Source organism: Manacus candei, unplaced genomic scaffold (genome assembly GCF_025592945.1).
Source record: "Manacus candei isolate 608988 ecotype Guabito, Panama unplaced genomic scaffold, ASM2559294v1 h1tg000011l, whole genome shotgun sequence".
In the NCBI taxonomy this organism is placed as follows: Eukaryota; Metazoa; Chordata; class Aves; order Passeriformes; family Pipridae; genus Manacus; species Manacus candei.
In genome coordinates, this window is record NW_026138059.1 from 18781318 (window position 1) to 18794649 (window position 13332).

Here is a 13332-nt window from a genome sequence, read left to right on the forward strand (position 1 = left end):
GTAACAGTAGAGTACAAATTTTTAAATCATCAAGATTTAATTAATAGCCACATTTCATATCAAGGTTGGTCCAGATTGTGCTGACCACATCTGTGCTTCTGAAAAAAGTTACTGCTTTGAAATATTGTGAAATAACTGAGCATCCATACATTGTTCCTTTTTCGTTCAGTTTAGAAATTTTGTTATGAAACTTTGCCACCAGAGTGCAGTCAGTTTGGTTTCCAATAAAGCACCATTTAGATGTTTTGGGATTAAAGACAGAAAATGCATTTAGTACATAAAAAAATATTTTATAAAAACAATAGCACTGAAGAAACTACACAGAGCAGAGAGAGGAAAAAAAGGGGGAAAAAAAGCAATTTTTTTTCCAGCATCCTGTAAAATACTATTTGTTGGGTAACAATACTATAATCAGGTTATGGTGGGGAAGAAAGATCATATATAGTGGCATGTTTTGATTGTGCAGCTCTCCAGGGAATGATTTGTACTAGAAAAGCCATCTTGACTGTAGGTTATAATAAAAATACTATTGGAAGGCAAGAAATATTTTTTTGCTGGTTATCTCCTAGATATAGCTGTGGAGATTATTACAGTTACCCCAAACGTGGCATGGTAGTAATAGCAAAACTAGACTCAAGTGTAGAATACTTCATGCTGAATAATTTTGCAGAACGAAAGTACAGGTTATTTTTATAAGAGTTTGCAAAAATTTTCAGTAAATTAATAGCTTCTCTGGCATGTACATTCAGTCACTCTGTGTTAGGACTTTCAGGTGCAGGAAATTCATTGAAGCCATTGTGTTGTGTTGTTGGGTCCCCAAAACTGTTGATCAGTAGAAAACAAAATTCCATCCCTGCTTCTTATTTCCATATTTCATGTTCGTGATATTCCATTTAAAAATAATTCACCACGATTTCTCATGTAATAACATGCGTAAATTCTTCCTCTCCACTTTACATCATAGGTATACTGTGTTTTCTGGAATATTGCACATTTTAGAATCAAATTTTAACTTTATAGAGCTTCTACCTACAGGCAATATTTCCAGGAAATAAGGAATAGTTCACTGAAGCAGTATAGTTCCAGTTTGGGAGACTTCATACTGCAATGAACAGCAAAAGAAATTAAAGTAATAACAGTAGCAATAAACCCAAAATTTGTATTGGAATAACAATAAGAGAAAATAGGTTGCAGATAGGATGTAGTGCCAAAGAGATAGCAGTCACATCAGGTGTGCATGTTAGTAATGCAAGTGTTGCAGAGCCAGACACAATGACGGCTCCTTTTGACTGCATCTGTCATGCCTCAGGAAAACCAGAGATGTTTTCTTCCTCACAGTACTTTCTACACATTAGCTGTCCAAAGTGGTAGTTCTCTACTGCATGTAAAACCAAAACTGAAGGTACTGTAAGGGCATCTGAAAATCTGGTCGACAGGTCTGAATTCAAACAGACTTTTTTTTAAGAATTAGAAGCCTCTCTGCTTCAGGTATAAGGCTATGTTATATCTTGAGTTAAATACTTTCACCATATTCTATGATTAGTTTTGGCACTGAGCTTAGTAATAATGTGCTTGCATTTTGTATACTCGTCACAGGCAAGGGTGAATCCAGCATTCCTAAAATACGGTTTAAGCTCACTGTGCAATACGTACAAAATTCAGATGATTTTTTTTAAACCCTGAGAAGGCAACACAAGCAACTCTAATTAGGCATCTCTTTCAACTGCACTCAAAATGAATGAACATGTAAAGCACTTGAATTCTGACAAGGGAGACAGTAATGGTATAACATCTGACTTAGTTGACTAGTTGACTGTTTGTTTCCATTTATTTCTTAGCTGATTGGATCTTTTTTGATTCCTCCTCCCACAGCTTTAATAAACATGAAAAGCCTCTCATCTGGGGGGAGTGGGAGGGAAGAAGCGGGGGATGCTGGAGATGGGTTGACCAGAATTAGATAACGAGCTGAGCACAAGGTCCACATGCCATAGTGATTCATGTGATTGCGTTATAAGAGCTCATAATAACCAAGCTCTGTCATTCTTTATAGGCCCAATTTTCTAGTTAAATCTTTTTTAAAGCATCTCCTCATTGCGCAGTTGTTTTATTGAAATGACCATAATAACACTAAGATATTTCTCCAGAGTTATTAAAGTTAATTTAGAATTGAACAATGTGAACAAGTAAATCAAACTCCGTCTAATTAGTATTACTTACTACTTATATTGGATAGTGTCTATATGTCCCACCAAGGTACTGAGTTTTGTTCTGCCATGCATGATATAAACAATCTAAATAAAGCATATGTGCATTATCCTGACAGTTATATTTTGCAGTGCCCAAGGGCAACCTTTGACAATCCCTTAAGCAAATCTTAATCCAGTTTATCTACTCCATGGAGAACATTCAAAATGAATTAGACATGGCTCCAGAAAACAAAGACCTAGTTATGAACTCCCGTGAGGAAGGTTAGAGTCATAGCTTCAACATGAAACTGAGACACAGGAGATTTTTGTTTCTAACAGTTCTGTTTCATATTTTCTGTGTGACTCTGCTCAAGACTATCTAGAAGGCATTTACTGTGTAGATGTTGCAGCATATGCTTTATCAGGTGCTGGGTTCAGGGAAAAGCAAGAGTAAGCTGCTCTGTGAGAGAAACAGGAGACGACAGGGCATGCACAGCAGCCTTGCTGGCAAAGGGGAGGTCCCACAGCATCCAAACAAGAGCAGAGGAGGTCTGTGAAAGTAGCCAGGCCCAGCTAATATTTCAGATCAGCAGACAAGTCCATAGCAGTGAGGTAGATCTGATGTCAAGCTAAGAAATCATATCAAAGCATCAGGGTCAGAATCTGGTCCAGTGGTCCTTAGGAAAGTCCATAGTGATAGGTCACTAGACCTTAACATGGAATCCACAGGTCAAGGTTAAGACAGCCAAAATACATGGCCATGCACAGTCATAGTAGATTCAACTTAAGTGCAACTCCCAAGTGAAGGGGCAGGGGGCCCAACTTCTCATAACCCTTTTCACTATAGTTTGATCTAAGTTACAAAATTACATAAATTAGGAACAGATTTTAAGCATGTGCAGCTTAAAATGTAGAGGGGGGGGCAGTGTGTGTTTTTAATAGGGATGCACTGGCAATGACAGCTTGGCCATTGTGGTGAATACAAAACTCAGAATACTAGATGTCCATTAGAGAATTAGTCTGATGCTGACCAGGAAATGCTAAGCTTATGATTGAATTCTTTCTGTCTTCTAGATTATCAGACTCAACAATTTAGTAAAATTTGAGACATCTCTTGGTTATCTGGGATGAATTAAGCAAACCTGCCTTTCTTTTGAATCCTTGGTTTATGTATTGTGCCTGTTGTCAAATGAGTATTCAAGTAGGGGTTTGGTCTTCCTTTCCTCCTAGATAGTTCAGGTTTTGATGGTGAATCCTAGTGGATATTCTCATCCAAGAAAAAAAAGGTATGGTTTATAATGCCCACAGATGGGTACCCTGTTACAGAGGCAAACCTCATTGCATGCAGATCTTCCTACTTATAGTGATCAAAACATTAGCTCAGTAGTCTAACAAGTAATGTTAGACCAGCAAGTCTTTCTCTGACTTGCCTGGGTTTTAAAATAGAAAGCAACTGCAGATGCATTTAATGAGAAGAGCAATCTGGTTAGTAAACATACCCACAGGCTTGAACTTTTTGGGGATCTTATCTGTCTAATTTCTCAATCTTTATGGAGCTGAAGTGTAAAGAAAGCACTGGCTTCTTCTTCAGCTTCTGGAAAGGCACATGGAGAAACTTGTACATGCCTGGTGAATTGCTGTAAAAAGAAGGCCACCTGTAATCGTTTCCTCCATATCAACTGTTTTGCGGAATATGGCTTTTAATCAGTTTCCACTTTTTAGGATTCACTGGCTGTTTTCCTACTATTAATCTATGCATTTCTATATCAGAGTAATTTACAGTTCTTTCAGTTTTAGTTTTCTCAGTGTTATCTGAAAGTTCTTCACAATGCCATTTTTTATGATTATGAAAAAGCTGTTCAACAATAAAATACAGTAGAGATCTGTTTCTAGTCTGCTGCAAAAAAACTGTGATTAAAAACATATATTGATTCCACTGTTTTATTTTGTTTCCTCTGTGTGTGGCTTTTCTACATCACATCTTCTATCTCCATGTTTGAGAATTTACTTCTTATATCATCTTTCAATATCCTGCATAACTTGGTTCACATCTTTAGAGATCTGTGAATGATAGGTTTAGTTGTCATTTCCCTAGAGGTAAGACAGGGAATAACCATCTTTTCTTCACTTCTATTTACTGCTTCTGGGAAGCAATCATCCTACCTCTGCTCTTCATCTCCCCAAGCAATGTAATGTCCACAGAATATTTTTATCAATTCCCTGCTAATGATTTTTATATCTGTTTGACTCCTTACTGATCTCTTGTCCTCTGTCAAATCCCCTCTCTATCTTTTTAATAGTTTTTAGTGGATATCTAATCATCAGTAAACTTGATAAATAAACAGATAAATGATGTCTCATTCTCAGCTTTTCTTCTTTCTTCCTTTTTCTGACAGCTTCATCATCATTCCCATCTTCTGAGCTCAGTACCTTAATATTACCTTCAGTTTCACTCTCTTTGCTCTCATTATCAGCTAGAATCATCAGCAGAGACACTTTTTCAAGTCACCTTGGTGACTAAAAAATGCTTGGTTTCTACACCTTCCCTGCACAGTCAGTCTAAAATGGTGTTGCAGGTGACTTTACCCACTCAGTATTACCATGGTTTTCAACTTTGTGTGTAAATTAAAACTCATTCACTGAAATGCCAAATCATTCTATCTCCTGCACCATTCTCCATTTTCTGTCTTTCTTGATGCTGAGTCTTTCTTTTCCTTAAGAAGTTTTTTATGACAAGGCAAGAGTTGCTGCTGGAGACCCTAGTTTTAGTAGCATGAATGCACAGTGATACTAAGAAGAATGGAAAAAAATAAAGTTCCTTGAGAAACACAGAGTACCTTTGATGTGGCTCTCGGTCAATTTGGCTGCTCATATCTTTATCTTCTTCAAAATAATGCCTAGAAGATGGAGTTTTCTTCTAGTTAATGACGTACAGCTTCCTACCATGTGTTTAAAGCATTTTTCTAAATAATCACATATTTCAGGAAGCATTCCATTTATCATGAGAATACATTTTCTTCTGACTGCTCATAAAAAATTGTTTACATTTTCAGTAGTTCAGTTGGGTTCTCTTCAAACTTGTGACTTAGATTAGCAAATAGATTTTGTTTCTTATGTTCCACATTTAGCAGATTCCAATAGCCATATTAAATATAGAATGTGTATTACTAGTTAGTATATAGTAACAATGATTAAAAATTATAAAAATGCAAAGATTTTAATTTTTCCCCTAGGGGCACATGCAGAAGTAGCATCTGGAATATGTACAAATTCTATGAAAATATAGCTATTTCTATATACTAACTCTTTCTCAGGAAATCAAAGTTATATTTTCCATAATTATTTTTAAAGAAAGTTTTTATTGTCTGTAAAAACAATTTTTAATGTTTAATTATTGTTTAAACTTTTAATTTTAATTATTAAATTTTATTTCCATACCTGGAGCAAGGAAAGGTTTGGTAAAGGAGGAATTAAAAATAAATTTATCTATTTTAATTTTATTAATCTAGGTTAGTTATCATAACAAATGTGCAATCAGAAATCACTTATGAGACTGCATATGTATTATTTTACAACAAAAATGGTAATGGGTAACTCTCTTCCACACTACATTGTCTATGGACAACAGAAGGGAGATATTCAGAGATCACTGTTAAGGTAGCTTCTTGATTAACCTAAACCATTATTCTTAACCTACAAATGATGAGCCTATTTAAGGCACAGTGTGTTTGACACCAAAGGAAGGACTCATGCAAAGTTCATGCCTGATTAGTGAAAATACCTATGAAATATCTACTTCTGCTTTAGCCTGTGTTGGTACTGTGTTTTGCTGCCCAAAGCTTGAATAGTGAGACAGTAGCTGCTTTGGGCTGAAGCTTCAGGGATGCAAGTGCACAGCAGCCATCTAGGGACATCCCTTTCTTGTCTGCCCATGGAGCAGTGGGTTCTAATTTAAGAAGTTATCATTTCTGTGTTGATAGTCATTAGGCTATCATTAGAACTAATATTTGAAGTTCTGTTAAGATATAATTTCATAGGAGCATTTTTCTGACTGTAGTTTGATGTTGGTTCACTGCAAGGAGATTTCAGGAGAATTATTTAGAGAAGTAAAATTACCCTGTTTTTCTTATGTTCGTATAAGAGGATGCCAATTCACCACAGTCCTTCTGTTATACATAATCCTGTAGGTGGTAAAAGGTGGGTTTATTTTTGTGCTGAAGAAAGGCTTTTAAAGGAGATCATCAAGCATGCTTACATGCAGAGTTCTGTAGCAAATCCAGAGATCCACAAATCAATCTCCTTTAAACACAGGGGTTTCACCTGTGTTTGTTGCAGGTTGTCTTTAAGATTATGGAGTTTAAGTGGATAGAGCAAATATGTTATGAATATCATCTTCAGTATGTCCATCTGGCTCTTTGTTGATGGTCCAGACAAGAGTTTGTTCCCCATGTATCCAACGTGGGCTGACTTAAGCAAGCTTATTTATTCTATAAAAAACAAGGGTTCTACATTTCAGATCAAAAGAGTAATTCTAAAATGTATAAATATTGTTCTAATTGAATATTCTTAACAGAGGTATTTGCAGAGATACTCAGTATTCTGAATTTTAACACAAAAATCCTTTCATATTCTTTGTTCAGAACATGTGTGACAATGGCAGTTCTATTTTACCCAGAAATTAATTTAGCGGGAGCTGTCCCAGAAGGGCAGTATAACATCCACTATCTCAATATTCAAAACCTATTATGTGAGGAACTCAAGTTTACTAAATGCTGAATAATATATACCTGGCATGCTGTCAATGGACAAATCAAAATAGGATAGAAAAGAGCAAACGATGCTAATATACACAGTCATACTCTGTTGTCTGTAACTAGAATGCAGTCAAATTCCAAGTTCTGCTTTCTTGCTCTGACAGGAAGGGTTAAGCAGAAGTTGGCACCCTATGCTGAAGATACCTGTATTGGGTTTTCCAATTCAGTCAAAATACTGATGCCTTTCTAAAATAATTGATTCCCATTCATCTGTATCCTAAGTTATTGCAAATTAGAGATCAATATAGTTACTGTGCTATAAAGCACAACAAACCCAGAATGTTATCACTTAAGAGAAAGGAGAGTCAGAACTGGTATTGCAACTGAAGGGAGACCTCAGTAGCAACCTGTAGACCAGGTCTACAACTTCCTCCATGAGGGGAAGTGGAGGGGCCACGCACCAAACTTGTCTCTCTGGTGACCAGTGACAAAAGTGGAGGAAATAACATGAAGCTGTATGGATGGGGTTTAGGTTGGTTTAGAAAAGATTCTTCACCCAGAGGGTGGTTGGGCGCTGGAATGGGCTTCATAGCACCAAGACTGCCAGAGTTCAGCAAGTGTTTGGACAATGCTTTCAGGCATATGGTGTGACTCTGGGGGCTGTCCTGTGCGGGGCCAAGAGTTGGACTGGATGATTTATCCTGGGAACTACTGACCTATCAGCCTCACCTCTGTGTCTGGGAAGATTGTGGAACAGATCTTCCTAGAAGCTATGTTAGAGCATGTGAAGGACAGAGAGGTGGTTTGAGACAGCCAGCACAGCTTCACCAAGGGAAAGTCCTGCCTCACCAATCTATTGTCCTTCTTCGATGGAGTGACTACATCAGTGGATAAGGGAAGGGCTACAGGTGTCATTTATCTGGACTTTTGTAAAGCCTTTGAAATGGTCCCCCACTGCATCCTTTTCTCTAAATTGAAGAGAGATGGATTAAGTGAGTGGATTGTTAGATGGATAAAAAAGTTGGACTGGATCATCACACCCAGAGTGTAGTGGTCAATGGCTCAGAGTCCCAACAAGCATCACTGACAAGCAGTGTCCCTCAGGGGTTGCTACTGGGACCATTGTTATTTAATACCTTCATTACATAGATGAAGGGATCCAGTGCACCCTCAGCAAATTTGCAAATGACACCAAGCTGAGTGGTGCACTTGACACATCTGAAGGACGGGATGCCACCTAGAAGGACTCGGGCAAGCTCAACAAGTGGGTCCATAGGAATTTCATGCAGTTTAAGAAGACTAAGTGCAAGGAGACAGATGCGGGTCAGGGCAATCCCCAGTATCGATACAGGCTGGGGGATAAACAGATCAAGAGCACCCCTGCTGAGAAGGACTTGGAGCTGCTTCTGGATGAGAGGCTGGATCTGAGCTGGCAATGTGCACTTGCAACCCAGAAAGTCAATTGTATCCTGGGCTGCATCAAAAGCAGTGTGGCCAGCAGGTCGAGGGTGGTGATTCTGCCCCTCTGCTCTGGTGAGTCCCCACCTGGAATCCTGCATCCTGCTCTGGGATCCCCAGCACAGGAAGGACATCGACCTTCCTGTGAGTCCAGAGGAGGCCACCAAGTTGATTAGAGTGATGGAACACCGCTTCTATGAGGAAAGGCTGACAGAATTGGGTTTCTTCAGCCTGTAGAAGAGAAGGCTCCAGGATGACCTAATTGCAGCCTTCCAGTACCTGAAGGGAACCTACAAGAAAGATAGAGAGACTATTTACAAGAGCATATAGTGACAGGACAAGGGGGAATGGCTTCAAACTAAAAGGTTAGATTAGATTAGATATTAGGAAAAAATTTTTTACTGTGAGGGTGGTGAGGCACTGGCACAGGTTGCCCAGAGAAGCTGTGGATACCCCATCCCTGGAAGTATTCAGGGTCAGGTTGGATGGAGCTCTGTGCAACCTGGTCTAGTGAAAAGTGTCCCTGCCCATGGTGGTGGAGTTGGAACTAGATGATCTTTAAGGTCCCTTCCAACCCAGACCATTCTATGATTTTATGATCCTTGTGGGTCCCTTTCAACTCAAGATATTCTATGATTTTATGATTCTCTTTTGTAAATACATGGATGCTACAGAATTCAGACTCTTTGAGCATCTTTTGTAAAGATTTTGGTTCAGCGTTTGATAAGGATAGGAATCAACTGTTTAATTTGGCTTATGTTGTAATTTTAAAACCTAAACTTCTTATGTGAGAGCTGAAGTTGCATTTAGTCCATGAGCAAACATGCAGTTGTTTTTCTGTCATGCCTTCCAGTGAATCTAATTTCCTGTTCAAAGTGATTAATATTATTCAAGGGGCTAATTCTGAAATGTTACTGGTTTTGTTGAACACAGGAGGCTAATGGATGAATACTAAAGAGAAAGGGACAATGATTCATGCCACTTGTTTGGTTGCTTCATCTTTTGTTGTTTAGCAACCCAGATCAGTCAGAGAGCTACTAGAAGTTGCATTAGGCAGCTTGTAACTCACTCAAGATTATAGGGATCAAGACAATACATTTCAGTGTTTCTTTTCTAGGCCATGATCTACAAGAACTACGTATTTTCAGTCAGAGTTTTATTGAGAAATTATTAACCACTTTTGTGCTGTTTCAAATAAACTGCTGAAATACCATTCACATATTACTGTGTGTAGTCAGCTCATTTAGATAGTGATGGAAAATTCTCTATTCCTATCAGTTTGGCATTAATCAGTTCAAAAGATACTTTATATTATTCAGTAAGTAAAAACAGTTGGTATTTGCCAATCCTGAAATTTTCAGTAGAGCAATATCAAACAGGTTGTATGCAACTGCAGCATGAAAATTAAATAAAGGCAAAAAGAGATGTATTGGTAAAGGATTTTAAAAATTAATCCATTAGGACTCAAAGGAATCACTAAATTGATTAGATTAGACTACTTACATTTTTCTGAATCAATAATTGTTATGGAATCATCAAGTATGTATGTGTTCTTATGTGCAATTGAACCACTGTCTTGTAATTTATACTAAAATGCATCAAAAAAATGCTCGAAGAATCTTCTAATCTCAGGCTCCGACCACCTAGAGCTCAACATGCAGCTCACACTGGAGCTTTTCCTCAAGTCCTGTCACTGGTCACAAGAGTGAAGAGATCACTACTTGCCCCTCCACTTCTCCTCATGAAGATGTTGAAGACCACAGTGAGGTTCTCCCCTCAGTCCCGTCTACTCCAGGCTAAACAAGCTGAGTGACCTCAGCCATTCTTCATACAGCTTCCCCTCAAGGCCTTTCACCATCTTCATTGCCCTCCTTTGGACACTCTCTAAGAGCTTAATATCTTTCTTACATTGTGGCTCCTGAAACTGCACATAATATTCAAGGTGAGGCTGGAACAGTGCAGAGCAGAGCGGGACAATCCCCTCCCTGGGGGCAAAGCTGGCGATGCTTTGCCTGATGGCCCCTCCTGGCTGCCAGGGCACTGCTGACTTATATTCAACTTACCATCAACCAGGACCCTTTCCACAGCACTTCTCTCCAGCCTCTCATTTCCCGGTCTATGAACATAAGCAGCTGCAGAATCCAGCACTTCCCCTGTTGAACTTCTTATGGTTGGTGATTGCCCATCTCTCTAATTTGTCGAGGTCTCTCTGCAGGGCCTCTCTGGAGGGAGTCAATAGCTCCTCCCAGTTTTGTGTCATCTTCAAACTTGATCAGTATTCCTTTGAGTCCCATGTCCAAGTAATTTGTGACAATGTTGAAGAGAACTGGGCCGAAAATGTATTCCTTGACAATTTATTTTTTTCACCGATGCCTGGAATATCATAGGAATTGCAGTAATACAAATAAATAAAAAAAGAGAATTTTCCATATTGGAAGAGTTTTGGTTAATTGTGTCTAGAGCAGTGTATGTGCAAACTGTAAGAATGGTTACTTATCAGTATGATGTCTTCAGCATAAAAAGTCCAGGAAAATGTTATCAGATTAGAACAGAATAAGGTATTACAGCAATAACTCAATTATGGTTTTGTCTGCGGCAGTAAGACATGCTGTATGTTTTGTGTATGGTGTATATGAGAATTTTTAGAGTTCCGTAATTTAACATGACATGTGAAGATTTTTTCGGCTTCTGCTAAGATCATTTTCATTTTAGTTTTTCTTTTTTATTCTACTTTTTCATCTTTGTCCCCCCAATTTACATTCTTATTGTTATTAATATTCTCTTTGACTGTTTTTCCAGTATTATACAGCTTGTATGTATGTATAAACAAGCAAAAATACAATACCTGTAAGTGAACTTGTTTGCCAGTGTTCCATCTCACAGATTCAGAACATAATGTTTTGGTATGGAAATTTAAAATAGTAAAAAAAAAACTTATGAGAAACCTTTGTTTTTACAAATGAGAAAAAGTGCTTGTGTGGCAGTGGCAGAACTGAATCATTTGGGTTCCAGTATTTGAAGCATTGTTTTCTACTACAATAAAAAAATACAATGAAGTACAAACTGAATAACATGTCATATTATCTATGTATAAGAAACACACATTTGAGTTTTTAATGTATGAATGACCCAGTACATAAATAATATACATTTCCCTCTAAAAAGTCTGTTGATTTTTGTGCTCACAATAAGCGATTATTTTATGCTGCAGATTAAAACCAAGAGCCTCACCTCCCAATGGAAATACTGCTGATCATGCTCCGAAGTTTTACTGGAATGAGTTGTAGACTAATATTGAATAAGAATATTAGATTTCCTAAAATATAAAAATATAAAATGCAGTTCACAGTGGCACCGAAGAGGTGGGAATTGTTTCATGTATCCATCTGACATGTTGATGGACTGAGAAAGTTTCTTCCAGTCAAATTCTAGCAAATTATCTTACTCCTTAAAGCATCAGTGCCGTGTTAGGCACGTCCTCGTGGAATCATTCGGCAAAGTGGTTAAAGAAGGATCTAATAATCTGTGTGGATCTGTAGGAGGCAAACTTTGAAAGACATGGAACAAACACTTTGGCCAATCTGTTTCAATTACTGGTTTATACAGTGTAATCTGTCTATGCAAAATCTCCAGGATGTTAAGATTGCATCTTCTGTTAAATTAAGTATAGACACTTTTGTCTCATTGTGAGTAGAAAGAAGTCCACTTGTCTGAACCATGAATGGGAATATATAGAATCATAGAAGCATTTAGGTTAGAAAAGAGCTTCAAGATCATTGAGTCTAACCATGAACCTCAGACTGCCCAGCCATAAGTCAAATGTTTAGGCTTTATGTTCTGGTTTTGTTATTTAGCACCTAAACATTAACAAGTATTTTGGAGTTCTTGGTTCTAAGTAGTGTTTAGGTACCATGATAAATGGCCCTATTTAAAATACAGAGAGAGACAGAGTACAGAGAATATTATCCTAGACCCTCACCATTTATCCAGTCCTAAAGTGGTTTTCTGTATTGCAGAGTGAATTTCATTGAATAACATTGATTTCCTATTTCAATAAAGGGAACTGTCATCCAAAAGGTAGATGAAATATTAAGGCTCTACTAGCTAATTAGATACATAGATAGGTATATGCACAGATAGTGCAAGTAAAAAAGCCCCAAAAACCACTATTTTCTTATAAAGGCTGTATTTAATTTTGAAAACTAAATAACTGTTGGTTTAATTTTATTTATGTGGAAAATAAAACAAAATTCTTTTTAGATTTTAAGAACTATGGGCAAAAATCCATTTTTACAGTGCTAATATATTCTGTATAACCATTGATTGCATATGAAAACACGCAATCTATTTTATGCCCCAGTAATTCTGAAACACCTGAAGTCTATTCCCTCCACACACCACCTGAAAATTCATAAGACTAAGCATCCCTTTAGGGCTGGGAATGTATTTGTCAATTGCAGCCTAGAGGGATTGTAACTAGCACTATAAAGCCCTGATGATAGTTTTATAATGGAAAGCCTGAAACAACTTCAAGTACCACCTCGTTAATGTGATTCTGTAATACATAACAGTCTAATTTGAAAATAAGAGTCAGTTATCGAGGAATACATTTGTGAAGTTAATATTGTCGCCCTCTTAATTTTCCTCTTCTCTTGGACTGCAATTACAGTTTTCTTTCAAGTAAAATCCACTGATGAGACACCTAATGGTTTTCTACTTTAATTTTGATGTTCTTATTGTTTTACAGTTGTCCCCCATTGTCTTTATGTAAACCCCCTTTCAGAATCCTTGCAGTGAAATCGTTATGCACATCGAAGTATAGTCCTGATGTCCAAACTCTTCCAATTGCATTAGCCTCTTCATAAATTGATCGGGAAGTGCATTGGGCAGGAAATGGCTATCAACACGGCTTACATTAAGAATGGAGCTAGTGC

The 13332-nt window shown here is 37.6% G+C and overlaps 1 protein-coding gene across 9 annotated transcripts in view; it reads left to right on the forward strand.

Annotated features, from left to right (window-relative positions):
• Positions 1-13332, forward strand: part of ADGRB3 (adhesion G protein-coupled receptor B3) — a 459474-nt gene that overhangs the window by 247060 nt on the left and 199082 nt on the right. The gene's annotated exons all lie outside the window — the stretch shown is intronic.